Source organism: Neomonachus schauinslandi, chromosome 6 (genome assembly GCF_002201575.2).
Source record: "Neomonachus schauinslandi chromosome 6, ASM220157v2, whole genome shotgun sequence".
NCBI lineage: Eukaryota > Metazoa > Chordata > Mammalia > Carnivora > Phocidae > Neomonachus > Neomonachus schauinslandi.
Window position 1 is genome coordinate 85,282,972 of NC_058408.1, and position 13,534 is coordinate 85,296,505.

At 42.8% G+C, this 13,534-nt stretch overlaps 1 protein-coding gene and 1 non-coding gene across 2 annotated transcripts in view; both read left to right on the top strand.

The window, feature by feature from the left end:
- Positions 1-13,534, top strand: part of EGLN1 (egl-9 family hypoxia inducible factor 1) — a gene marked incomplete at its 5' end in the record, with an annotated part of 59,096 nt that overhangs the window by 28,209 nt on the left and 17,353 nt on the right. The window lies entirely within an intron of this gene.
- On the top strand, positions 6,420-6,505 carry LOC123325210. The gene has a single exon (XR_006540310.1). It is a non-coding gene; the product is annotated as a small nucleolar RNA SNORD35 (small nucleolar RNA).

Consider the following 13,534-nt stretch of genomic DNA (forward strand, 5'->3'; position numbering starts at 1 on the left):
ATAGGCATTGTCACATTTATCCTCTGCAACCCGTTTTATTTTTTTTTAAGTTTATTTATTTATTTATTTAAAGATTTATTCATTTATTTCAGAGAGCAGGGGGAGGGACAGAGGAAGAGGGGAGAATGTGCAAGTAGACTCCCCACTGAGCACAGAGCCCCCCGCAGGGCTTGATCCCAGGATCCTGAGATCATGACCTGAGCTGAAACCAAGAGCCAGATGCTCAACTGACTGAGCTACCCAGGTGCCCCTATTTATTTATTTTATTTTTAAGTAATGTCTATATCCAACGTGGGGCTTGAACCCACAACCCTGGAGATCAAGAGTAGCATGCTCTTCTGACTGAGCCAGCCAGGTATCCCTTTTAGGAACCCTTTGAGGCAGGTATCAAACCACTTCACAGATGAAGAGGTAGGCTTAAACAAACTGCCCATAGTTCACATGTTTAGTGAGTGGTAGAACCAGGGTTAGAAACCAGATGTTGCTGATTTCAAATCCATGCCCTTCATGGCAGAGCTCTACTACATCCTTGGTCACCAGCTTAGTCTAGGTGGTGACTGGTACCAAATGTGTTAGATCTCAGATGCAAATGTCAACCACAAAATGAAAAATCCCTAGGCTTGAGCAAACCAAAAAAGATTGGTCCCTATAACTGTAGATCCTAATGATCAACCCTCTGACACAGTTGGAACCAAGGGTGCAAATAATACCATCAAAACTTGCTCTCTCGGCTCTTCTGTTACTCTCTTGCAAGCTTTCTTCATGTGACAGCAAGTTGGCCCCAATAGTTTTAGATTTTCATCCTAGAGATGTACATAGGAAGAGAGCCTCTCTTTACCAAGGGCTCCAGATAAAATCCTGGAGTTGTATCCCATTGGTTCCGATTGGCTTGGGTCATGTGCCCATTTCTGAACTAGTCTCTGACCAGGCTTGATACACTCACCCCAGAGGGTAGAGAGTGAATCTCACCCAAACAAGATTGAGAACCACAGGTCAGGGTTGCCCAAGGACGAGGGGCAGTGGGTACTGGGAAAACAAAGGCAAAGGTTAGCACATGGGCAGAGAGGACATCCTCCTGTGTCATCAGTGTTTGAGGGGCAGACTGGCAGTGATGCGAATAGCTCACATTTATTGGATGTTTACTGGGTACCAGGTGCAAAATGCATTCTATTTTTAATCCTCATAATATCCCTTTGGGGTGTATACTGTTGTTATGCCCACAGAGAGATTATAAGTAGTGGAGCTGAGTTTGAATCCATGCTGGCCAACTCTAAACCTTGCTATACTTGATCATTATACTGTATGTTGTTTTACCCTGTCTGTAGCACCATAACATTTGTAGTTTTCTCATTGTATTTTCACATTTTGTACATTAAAGTTACGGATTTATGGTGAGTGAGAGCATAGTGAATCAGACAGATCTAGGCCACCATTTGGTCTATTTAATATGCATAATAAATAATTTATATGACTTAAATAACATTTACCTTAAGTGTTAGAGTCGAAATTGCTTGTTTTTTTTTTTTTAATTCTTATTCTTTCTGTTTTGAAATGTAAAGTTTCGTGTTATAGTGACTTTTTATATTTAGCCCTAATACTCTTTTTTTAAGACTTTATACACCCTTGAATATATAAAATTGTAGTTGAATTTTTGCGTTTTAGTGTGTCTCCAGAAATTATGATAATTTTTAGTTATTCTCGGTTTGTTTAGCCTTCATAACAATAGTTTCAAAATCTTACCCAGTAGTTCTATAAATGCTTTTAAAAAATAAAAAAAGAAGCTATGGTGCCTGGGTAGCTCAGTCGGTTAAGCATCAGACTCTTTTTTTTTTTTTTTTTAAGATTTTATTTATTTATTTGACAGAGAGAGACACAGCAAAAGAGGGAACACAAGCAGGGGGAGTGGGAGAGGGAGAAGCAGGCTTCCCGCCGAGCAGAGAGCCCGATGCGGGGCTCGATCCCAGGACCCTGGGATCATGACCTGAGCCGAAGGCAGACGCTTAACGACTGAGCCACCCAGGTGCCCCAAGCATCAGACTCTTGATTTAGGCTCAGGTCATGATCTCAGGGTTGTGGGATGAGCCCCCGCACGGGCTTCCCACTCAGTGGGGAGTCGGCTTGAGATTCTCTTTTTTTCCTCTCTCGCTGTCCTCCCTGCCGCCCCACTCTTCCACTCTCTCTCAAAAAAATTTTTTAGGGGCACCTGGGTGGCTCAGTCGTTAAGCGTCTGCCTTCGGCTCAGGTCATGATCCCAGAGTCCTGGGATCAAGCCCCGCATCAGGCTCCCTACTCAGCAGGAAGCCTGCTTCTCCCTCTCCCACTCCCCCTGCTTGTGTTGCTGTCTCTCTTGCTATCAAATAAATAAATAAAATCTTTTAAATTAAAAAAAAATTTTTAAAGCTAATTAGTGCTACCGCAAGGCTTTTATTATCAAAATAATTTATTCTGAGGTTACCCTGTTTGTTTATTAGAATTTGGTATTCACAAAATTAGAAAATAATAGCTTAATGTGTCTTTGACGTGGTATTTTAAGCAATAAAACCTGGTGTTTTGTAGTGACTAATAAATTGAGTTTTTAGAATATAAAAGTTACTACTGTTTAACTTTGGCACCCATTATTTTTGGACTTTGTGATGCCAGTTATATTTCCTTTAATCCTGTTTGAAATGTCTACTCAGTGTCATTACAAAAGAAGCAATGTAGGTTTGGAAATCGATTGGGAAACCCAGATTTTTGTCCTTGGGGATTCCCATGTCTAAAGAGTTTGGGCCAGACCTTTAAGGTCTCTTCCAGTTTTGAAATTCTAGAGTTTTTAGAATGCTTTGTCAGAAGTGTTGCCAGAAGGGGGGGGCGCCTGGATGGCTTAGTTAAGCATCTGCCCTCCACTCAGGTCATGATCCTGGAGTCCAGGGATCAAGCCCCACATCAGGCTCCCTGCTCAGCAGGGAACCTGCTTCTCCCTCTCCCTCTGCCCCTTCCCCCACTTGTGTTCTCTCTCTCTTTCAAATAAATAAATTAATTAAATATTTTTAAAAAAGTGTTGCCAGATGGAACCATTATGGTCTTCAAACCAGATTGAAAGACTGTATAGTCCAGGTTCCTTAACTTAGAAATAAAGAAACCTGGCCCAGACAATGTGATAGATCTCCCTGCGCTTTATGGCAGGTGCATGGAGCAGGGACAGAGTCTTTTCCACAGCTCCTCTTTCCTTGCAACAGTTGTACCACGTTGAAGACTGCTAACATTCATTTATTTGATTAAGGAGATATTCATGTTGTTAGCTGCCAAGATGTGTAAATGCAGGAATGTGTATGAAAAGCCATATAGCATGGAGGCTCTAAAGTGGGCTATAGAGTCCAAAAGACCTGGGTTCTCAGTCTTGCTGACCACTTAGATCTGCGGCCTCATGTAAACTAGCCATCCTAAGCCTGTTTCCTTGTCTGTAAAGCGAGGCTGGTAGAAGTAGGCATTTTATATAGTTGTGGGGAGGATTAAATGAGATAACAAAGATTATGCTTAGCGTAGTGCCTGGCGTAAGGCTCTCTCAGAGATGATGATGAAGGTGTTCATGAAAGAAAAGCAATTAAGATTTACAGAACACTTCCCTTTTTTGTCTTATTTAACTCATAGCCCTGTAAGTAGATGGTGATAATCCTAATTTTTCGAATGAGGACACGGCTCTGGAGGCTTGGGACTTACCCAGCGCCCCATAGCTGTCGGTCAGAGCTGCCATTAACCTGCTGCACAGGCAGTGTTTTTAAGCACTTTTTTGTGTACTAGTTCATCAGCAGTGCAGGTATATCGTTGTTATTTTCACTTTACGGACAAGGGAAATCAGGCACAGAAAAGTTAAATAATTTGTCCAGAGTGACCCAGCCAGGAAGGGGCAAAGTTGGAGTTTGAGTGCAGGCAGTTGGCTTCAGATCCCAGTCTTCTTAATCTCAGTGTGCTTCCTTTATTTTGTGTGGCCTTTGGGGAAGGTAAAAGCCATTTTGCAAACTGGAAAGCTCTACGTAAAATGTGGTGCTATTTTTATCTGACTCGGTCCCTGTATTCTGGAGATTATGGTCTACTGGGAATGTGTCTTCTCCAGGCTGAACCTATTCACATCCTGCCACTGTTCCTTACTAGACATTGCCCTCACCACTTTGGCCATTTAAAAAAAAAAATACTCTAATGTATCCCCAGAAATGAATAGGGCCTGAGTAGTACAGAATCTAGTCGAACTGTTTAATATAGCTTAATGTGGCCATAGCTTTTTAGCGACACAGTGGCTAGTTTAAATTTATGGTCAACCAGAACTCCTTGGTTTTTTGTTTTGTTTTAAGATACCTTTTCTCCAAACCATCTTACCCCTTGCATAGTTTACTCCACATGATGAGCATAATACCTGTCTCGCAGGGATTCTGAGAGTTAAGTAAAAGCACGTAGTAATACCTTGGTGGTGGTTTTCCTGTAAAGTGCACTTATCTAAACTTCTATTCAGAAAAGTTACACTGATAAATCCCTCCGTCTCTTCATTCAAAATCATTGATAAAAATGTAGATTAATTGGCTAGAGGCTAAAGAAAGTAGACTCTCCTCCCAGGCTGGCACAGGCCTACAGGTGGATTCAAAAAGAAGTGAACTATTAGATTGCACAACTCACATCTCACCATCTTATCAATCAAATATGGGAGGATTTTTCTTCAAGACTCTTAAATGTATCTGGTTGGTTCTTCATAATTAATTTACTTAAAATTCTCTCAAATTATATGCAGAAGTGGAGCCTCACCTTTAATACTTCACCTTAAGACTTCTTGCAACATTCTCTTCAAATTCCAATCCTTATAGCAGTGGTCCTCAGTTTTTATATTAGGGCCCATGAGTCAATTTGGTTAGAGTCACTGGGCCCCACCTAGAACCAAAACACAACTTCCTCTTTTATAAACAGCACATTGATTATGCTAAGTGAAGTAAGTCAAGCAGAGAAAGACAATTATCATATGGTTTCACTCATATGTGGAACATAAGGAATAACATGGAGGACCACAGGGGAAGGGAGGGAAAACTGAAGGGGGGCAAATCAGAGAGGGAGACAAACCGTGAGAGACTCTGGACTCCGGGAACCAAACTGAGGGTTTCAGAGGGGGGCGGGGTGGGGGGATGGGGTAGCCCAGTGATGGGTATTAAGGAGGGCATGTGTTGTGATGAGCACTGGGTGTTATACACAACTAATGAATCGTTGAACACTACATCAAAAACTAATGATGTACTAAATGCTGGCTAACTGAACATAATAATAAAAAAACCCCAGCACATTTAGACATAATACTGAATGACAGTCTGTAGAACTTCGCCTATAGTAGACTGACACATAATGTTGATCAGATGAGCAGGGTAGATGAGTTATTAAGAGGATTCCGTAAACACTGTGACATAAAGACTGAGCCTGGGCCAGCAGAAAACTGTGGGTCAAAGAAGCAGGTGGCTCTGAAGAGCAGGGAGAAGCAGCAGAGTGGCCCAGATGCTTGTTCTCGCCTGTGGGAACGAGGCTTTGAGAGAAACACTGGAGGTTGCTGGTTCCTGGCACTATGCCTGAAAGTCAGTAGGTGTGAAGGCTTAGAGAACTTAACTTCTTAATGCTTGTTATGGAAATCTTGTATTCTACTTAGGCTCTTCTCCTAAACCATTCACTAGGTATACTTAAACATTCTTTTTTAAAGTAGGCTGTATACCCAGCGTGGGGCTTGAACAACCCTGAGATCAAGAGTCACAGGCTCTACTGACTGAGCCAGCCACATGCACCTACCTGAACATTCCTTTTTTTTTTTTTTTTTTAAGATTTTATTTATTTATTTGAGAGAGAGAGAATGAGAGAGAGCACATGAGAGGGGGGAGAGTCAGAGGGAGAAGCAGACTCCCCGCTAAGCAGGGAGCCTGATGTGGGACTCGATCCCGGGACTCCAGGATCATGACCTGAGCTGAAGGCAGTCGCTTAACCAACTGAGCCACCCAGGCGCCCCCCCCCCCTTTTTTTTTAAGTTTTTTTGTTCTGGGGGTTTTAAAAATTAATTTAAGTAATCCCTACACCCCACGTGGGGCTCGAACTCATGACTCGAGATTGAGTCCCATGTTCCTCTGACTGAGCCAGCCAAGCACTCCCCTACTTGACCATTCCTAAAAATAAGCTGTGCCAAGACCGAAAATAAAGCTATATGGTCCTGAATGAAAACCAGTCTGTTGGCATAACTTAGTAACTATGCTTCTTCGTGTACGTGTACACACATGCACATACGTACATAGTGTATGTGTGTTATTTTTGTCATCCTGTGCAAATGGAAGGTTGTTGAACTTCAGATTTATTTCTCATAACCTAGTAATACTTCTGTCAACTTTTAGCTTAAGATGGTAAAACTCAGCTTGTATTTTGTATTAAAGTGCAGATGATGTCTTTTCACGAAGGTCTTCAGATGCTCACCCGGGGCACTGCTGAGAAAGACACTTGGCAGAGCACATCCGGAAGAAAAAATGATCAATAGATCATATCAAAGTTGTTCAAGTTATTCTCTCCTTTCTCTCTACCCTTAATCATTAATTGATTTACTCAATAGAGATCTGAGCACCTGTGTTTGGCACAGATTAGTAAGATCTGCTTCATGTTCTATAGGAGTCCAAAATCTGATGGGGGAAACCCAGAAAATAAATATTACAAGGGTGTCTAGGTAGGGCGATTTATAAGAAATTCAGGAACTTTTCTAAGAATGATGCAAAAAGCAAAGAACATTAAACTTGTTCAAAGTGATAAAAGCAGAGTAGAGGTTAATGTTATTTGAAACAGGGCCATCATTATTTTCTGGGACCAGATCTGGTGCTTGCAGTAACTATACTTCTGTGCAGTGGTATGAAGGCTCGGCGGAGTAAGCCCTTCAGCACTGTGACTTTCCCACATCACTTGTGGAGGTGTGGCAGGACTGACATGAGATGCCTCATATGCAAGTTCTGTAAACTCAAGTTCTGTAAAAATACAAAGGCTGTGACTGGAACCTCTGTCGGTCACACCACAAACACTTTTCAGAGGTGTTTGGTTATGGGCCGCCTGGTGGCTCAGTCATTAAGCGTCTGCCTTTGGCTCAGGTCGTGATCCTGGGGTCCTGGGATCTAGCCCCACGTCGGGCTCTCTGCTCAGCGGGAAGCCTGCTTCTCCCTGCTTGTGTTCCCTCTCTCGCTGTGTCTCTCTTTGTCAAATAAATAAATAAAATCTTAAAAAAAAAAGAAAAGGTGTTTGGTTATCTGCCTAGAAAGGGAGTTATGCTGTTGTTGTTGTTACTGTTATTGTTATTATTATTGAAAAACTTCTTAAGGGTCTGATTTATATGTTTTTAATGAGCAGTCTTTTCAGCTAAGAAAGAGTCCTGATTCTCTGCCCATTTAAGTCTTAAACTGAAATAAGCATTTTAGCAATTATGGACTATCTCTCCAAAGCAGTAAGGCTAGGATGAAGTTGACACTTTCAGGTACTTCATTTGAGTGCATTCGTTCGTTTGGGGAAATTTTTATTTGTTTATTTTTTTAAAGATTTTATTTATTTATTTGACAGAGAGACAGTGAGAGCAGGAACACAAGCAGGGGGAGTGGGAGAGGGAGAAGCAGACTCCCCGCTGAGCAGGGAGCCCAATGCAGGACTCGATCCTAGGACCCGGGGATCATGACCTGAGCCCGAGGCAGATGCTTAACGACTGAGCCACCCAGGCACCCCTGGGAATTTTTTTAAAAATCAGCTTTTTGTTGTTGCATTGATTCTGCATCAAGAATAGCAAATTAAGAACAAAACACAAACATTCCTTTGAAGAGTACCCCACAAAAGGAAATAGTTGTGGTTTACCAACTCCAATACGAAAAGCAGACTGATGGGCGCCTGGGTGGCTCAGTTGGTTAAATGACTGCCTCAGGTCATGATCCTGGAGTCATGCATAGGGCTCCCTGCTCGGCAGGGAGTCTGCTTCTCCCTCAGACCCTCCCCCCATCATGTTCTCTTTCTCTCTCTCTCTAATAAATAAATAAAATCTTTTAAAAAAGCAGACTCATGACTGCATAGCTGTGCTTCAGAAATGTGCCTCACAGTCACCTGCCCAAGTGAATGAAAACTTTAAGAGTTGGTAATGTCACTTCCCTGCTCAAAACTCTTCAGTGGCTCCCTAGTACCCATAAGATAAAGTCCCAAGTTAATCATCAAGGAACACTAACCTTCCGGGGAGTGGCCTTGGATATGTCCTGCCTCATCTGTCACACCCCTTGCCTGGTGCTTTGGGTTCCCCCTTGCTTATAGTTTACACACAGGACATGCATATGCACACACACTGTGCTCTCTGTTGTCTTTGTGACTTTTTCTTTTCCTGGAACATTCTCCCTGACCTCTATTGTCTGGCTAATCCACATTCTTCTTTCAAGACCCATTTTTCAGAAGCTTTCTCTGACCCCAACTTCCCCGTGCCTGGCCTGGTCATTTTCATTGTTGGCTGTGTTGAAATATCATTAGTTTTCCTCTCTGTCCCACTGGAATATAAGTTCTTTAAGAGCAGGGACTGTCTTCCTAAAACTGTGCCTTACACACACCCTAACTGAACATGTTCAGAACTGAATCCCTGATCTCCCACATGCCCCCATCCTCAGGCTGTGCCACCTGTTGTCTTCATCTGTTTACAGTAATTACATTTTTCCAGCTTCTCAAGCCAGAATCTTAGAGTCTTAGAGTCATCCTCTCATACTCCATGCCAGTCTTTCTGGAAATCTGCTTATTCATCCAATCACTTCTTACCACCGTGGCCCAAGCAGTCATTGTCCCTCACCTGATTTAGTGCAATAGCCTTCTAAATAGTCTTTCACTCCTGCTAGCCTTCAGTCCATTTTCTGCACCAGGGGTCAGCAAACATTTTCTGCCAGGGGCCAAATGGTAAACATTTTAGGCTTTCTGGACCACACTGCCTCTATCATGGCCATTCAGATGTGCTGTTGTAACATGACAACAGCCATACAAAATGTAAACGAAGGAGTGTTCCAATAAAACGTTACTTCCAAGGACAGTTGGCTGTAGTTTGCCGATCCTTGCTCTACATGGCAGCCAGACTACTCAAAACCCGCTAGTGACTTCCCCTCCTGCTTCGTCTTTACAGTGGTCCCTGTCCCCACCCCTTGCCTCTCTGATCTCATCTTCCAGTCTCCCCTGCTTTGCTCTCCTTTCCGGCCACACTGACCCTCCTTTTCCTCAGACATGTCAGGCACAAAGTGTGCATGGAACATTCACTTCCTCATCTCTTAACATTTTCTCAGATGTCAACTTCTCAATGAGGTTGACCTGACAACCCTATTGATAATTATGCCCCAGCATTGTATTCTCCATTCCTTTTGTTTTCCCCCACAGTGTTGATCTTCTAACATAATATAAGAAGTACACCAAATGATTCTTACTGAACACATTTGGCTATACTGACTTATAAAACAAAGCTCCTCAGCAAGCCAGTAAGAGCCTCTCTGCCCCGCCCCTGCCTGTCTTTCCTGCCCCATCTCCAGCTGCTCTGCACTGAGCATTTCCTCTCCCAACATTGTGTACCCATTTGCATTTCTCTCAAGGTGCCATATTTGTTCTTGCTTTTGCAAATACTCTGTTCCCTTTACTGGGAGTCTCCCACTACTCTGGAAAACTTGTATTTTTATCCTTCAAAATTCTGCTCATTGGTCACTTTGCCCGCATAGTCTTTTCTTTTGTCTTTTTTTCTTTTAAGATTTTATTTATTTATTTGTCAGAGAGAGAGAGAGAGAACAAGCAGGGGGAGCAGCAGAGGGAGAAGTAGGCTTCCCGCCGAGCAAGGAGCCTGATGCGGGGCTCGATCCCAGGACCCTGGGATCATGACCTGAGCTGAAGGCAGACGCTTCACTGACTGAGCCACTCAGGCGTCCTCGCATGGTCTTTTCTGACACCCGTTCCTAGGAGAGCATTCATCATCTTTGCTCTCTGGGTACCTTGTGTAAGACTGTTTGTGTATATCACACTGTCCTGGATGCTTTTGCATGACTTTCCTTGTTGTGACCCAACTTGAGCCAATTCAGTTGTTTGAGTATTAGGTTCTTTTAAGAGATACTGCTCATGTTTGCAAGCTACAGATAAGTGAGCATGATAGATCTACTCCCCCAAAACCTAACATCCAAAAGGCACATTACTATGAAAGCAAAACATGGAGCTCTGCCACACATACAGAAATTTATTAGTCAGCAAGCGCAAAAATAGTCTTACAAACTATTTTCTAAACTGCATAAAGTCCCTCCTCTCTATCCTTCTAGGAACTCTGGCAGGTACCTTTTATGAGAGTTTTATTCCAGGCAGAAGTGCTTAATCTGGTTGTAGGATTCAGTTTAACCTACTTGGGATCAGACAACAAGATTCCCTTACAGGGAACTAATCACAGAACCAGCAGGAATCCCGAGGCCTAGGGTCCATTTCCAAAGAATATTCGCCACAGGTTTGTTAGATTCATATGTGTGCTCATGGAGGAACAGTGGTCCCCTTTGATACCTGTAGCCAAACCACATATCCTGACCACGACTCTTTTCTACTACTATAGTCATTTCTCATATCTTTTATGCGAATTACCGTACCCTCTGGATTTGAGGAGAGAAGAGAAAACTGGACTTACCGGAGTGAGGTTTTTTTGTTTGTTTGTTTTAGATTTTTTTTTTTTTTTATTCATTTGAGAGTGTGAGCAAGAGCATGAGCAGGGGGAAGGGTCAGGGGGAGAGGGAGAAGCAGACTCCCAGCCAGACGAGGGGTTGATCCCAGGACGCCGGGATCATGACCTGAGCCAAAGGCCAGCGCTTAACCAACTGAGTCACCCAGATGCCCCTGGAGTGAGATTTTTTTATTAGCAGCTTCAACACTAACCAGTGATTGTGCATATCCAGTAGGGGTTTTGCAGATGTTAACTCCGTGCTCCAGGAGGAATATCAGGAACCTCTAATCCATGCCCTCCAGTCCATTTAAGATAAATATGCATTACACTCTATGCTGAAATAATGTACAGAATAGTTTAAAATCACACCTCTCTTCTGGACTCTGGAACTGAAACAGGTATTGAACTTTTCATCCATGTATCCCCTTGCCGAGTGCAGTGCCTGCTCAGTAGGCCTGGGGAAATGCTGAAGCAGATGTTTGTAATATGAAACAGCTGAGTGTTTTGTTTGTTCTGTTTTTATTTTTCTTTTAATGTTAAATTGCATACTCTGCCAGGGAGTTATATTAATAACATAACAGGTTTACCATAGCTGTCTGAGTATGTGTCTTACCAGTGACATCTCCTTGCATGGGCTCAAATGAAATCACGCCACTCCCTGGGTGGGGATCAAGCTGAGGCCTGCCTGGGATCCCCAACCTCCTCACGGGAGAGAGGTTGCTCTGTCCTCCTCCTCAAGTTTGCGGTTGGTGGGGATGAGGGGGGGCTTTGTGGGTGAGTGGCGTAAATACAGAGCCCTGCTTAGGAGCCCGGGGAAGGTTTGTGCATAGCTGGTGAGATTGCAGCCGAGGTTAGCAAATTATAGGTCTCTGTTCTGACAGCAGGGCTAGACAGCTCAAATAGAAACTTCTTCACCAGATGGCTTCCTAATTTATAAAGTATAACTGCAATTCCTAAAAGGGAAATGGAGAGTGAGTAAGGCATCATTATATGTCTGTAGATCACACTGCCTGTTGGGAGCATCGCCCTTAAGTTGATTTTCAAATGTATATGCAAGTTCTTTTCTCTTGGGCTAGAATGAGGGCCCAGTAAGGAAAGTAGTGTGTGTGGTGTTAAACAGTCCATCATTCCTGAGCCACTTGGGGAGTAATTTGGAACAATGCTATTTATTATCTTTGGGTTTTTTCTGCATTTTTCACATTCCTATGAATATAGTCAGAAAGTCTCTTGGACTTTTTAAAACTTCAGTTTATATTAATAATTAATATGGTTATACTCTGCCTTCCTGCACAAATAATAACTACATTGTATTAAAATATTCTGTAGGAGCATAGTAAAAATGTTGAAATTGCTGTCATGTCACCAGACAGCAGGCTAGTAGCTAAGGAGCTTAAAAATCCTTAGAAAAAGAATGAACAACCCAAGAGGAAAGCAAGTAAAGGATGTGAGTAAGCAGTTAACAAGAATTAAATGGCCAGTAAAAATATGAAAACTGCTTTCACAAATTGAGATGTAACTAAAATAATAATATAAATTTTTACCTATCAGATTGAGCAGTTTTTAAAAGAATAAAATTCAGTAGCCAGGATTGGCAAATGAGTGGGAGGATGTGTAGACTCCTACAGAGGTGGAGGGAGTATAAGCTAATAAAACTATTCCGGAGAACGTTGTGGCAATAAAAAAATTTTAAAGACTTATAATTTCACTTGTAGGAATTTAATTTTAGGGAGGTACTGAGGATGTTTACAGTGACAGAGCTCCAGAACTGTTGTCGATCACAATATTGTTTGTAATGGCAAGAAGCTTCTTAAAACATTTTATGGAAACAACCTAAATGCCCTTATAAGTCCTGTAGTTTTGTAGTATGTATTTATCATTTACAATTAGTCAGCTTTTGCCTGGTTATTTAACTGTTTTTGCTGTGATCAGGAAAGCAAAGTTTAATGAATTTTTATTCTAAGTGAGTTTATTCCGTAAGAATCTGTCCTCTGTTCTCTTCTTTCCCTACACTCTCTTCCTTGGCAATCTCTGGCAGCCACATGGCTTCAGCTATCCCATGTGAAGGTGGCTCCTAAGTCTGCATCTCCAGCCATGACCTCTTTTTGGAGTTCCAGACTCACATTTCCAACTGCCTTTTTTTTTTTTTTTAAGATTTTATTTATTTATTTGAGACAGAGAGAATGAGAGAGATAGAGCACATGAGAGGGGGGAGGGTCAGAGGGAGAAGCAGGCTCCCTGCCGAGCAAAGAGCCCGATGCGGGACTCGATCCAGGGACTCCAGGATCATGACCTGAGCCGAAAGCAGTCACTTAACCAACTGAGCCACCCAGGGGCCCTCCAACTGCCTTTTGAACATCTCACCTGGATGGCCCACCAGCGTGGCAAACTCATTATGTCCAAAAAATGAACTGGCCTCTCCCAGACCTGTGCTCCCTGCTTCTATTAATGGTCTGTTACTCTCAACCACACACAAACTCGTAAGCCATCTTTGGTTCAGCCATGTCCCCCCCTCCTGTCTGTGAAAGCACTTACCAAATCCCCTCCCTTGTCTCATGGTCACGACCCCTCCCCATTCCACTCAGCCCCTGCTCCCTCTTTCCCCACCCTTCCCAAAGGCCCTCCTGTAGATCAGACTGCTTCCTTTCTTTGTCTGTAGAGCATTTGTGTTCTGACTGGTCTTTTCGGTGTCTTGTTTTTTCCTGCCCCCTTTCCCAGAGCCATCTTACGTTCAACTTGTCATGTGTCTGACGCACAGTTCTGATCCTGTTGCTCCCTTGCCCCAAAATGCTGGCTTTCCTCTCTCTCCCTGTAGGGTAAGAAGGCACTCGGCTG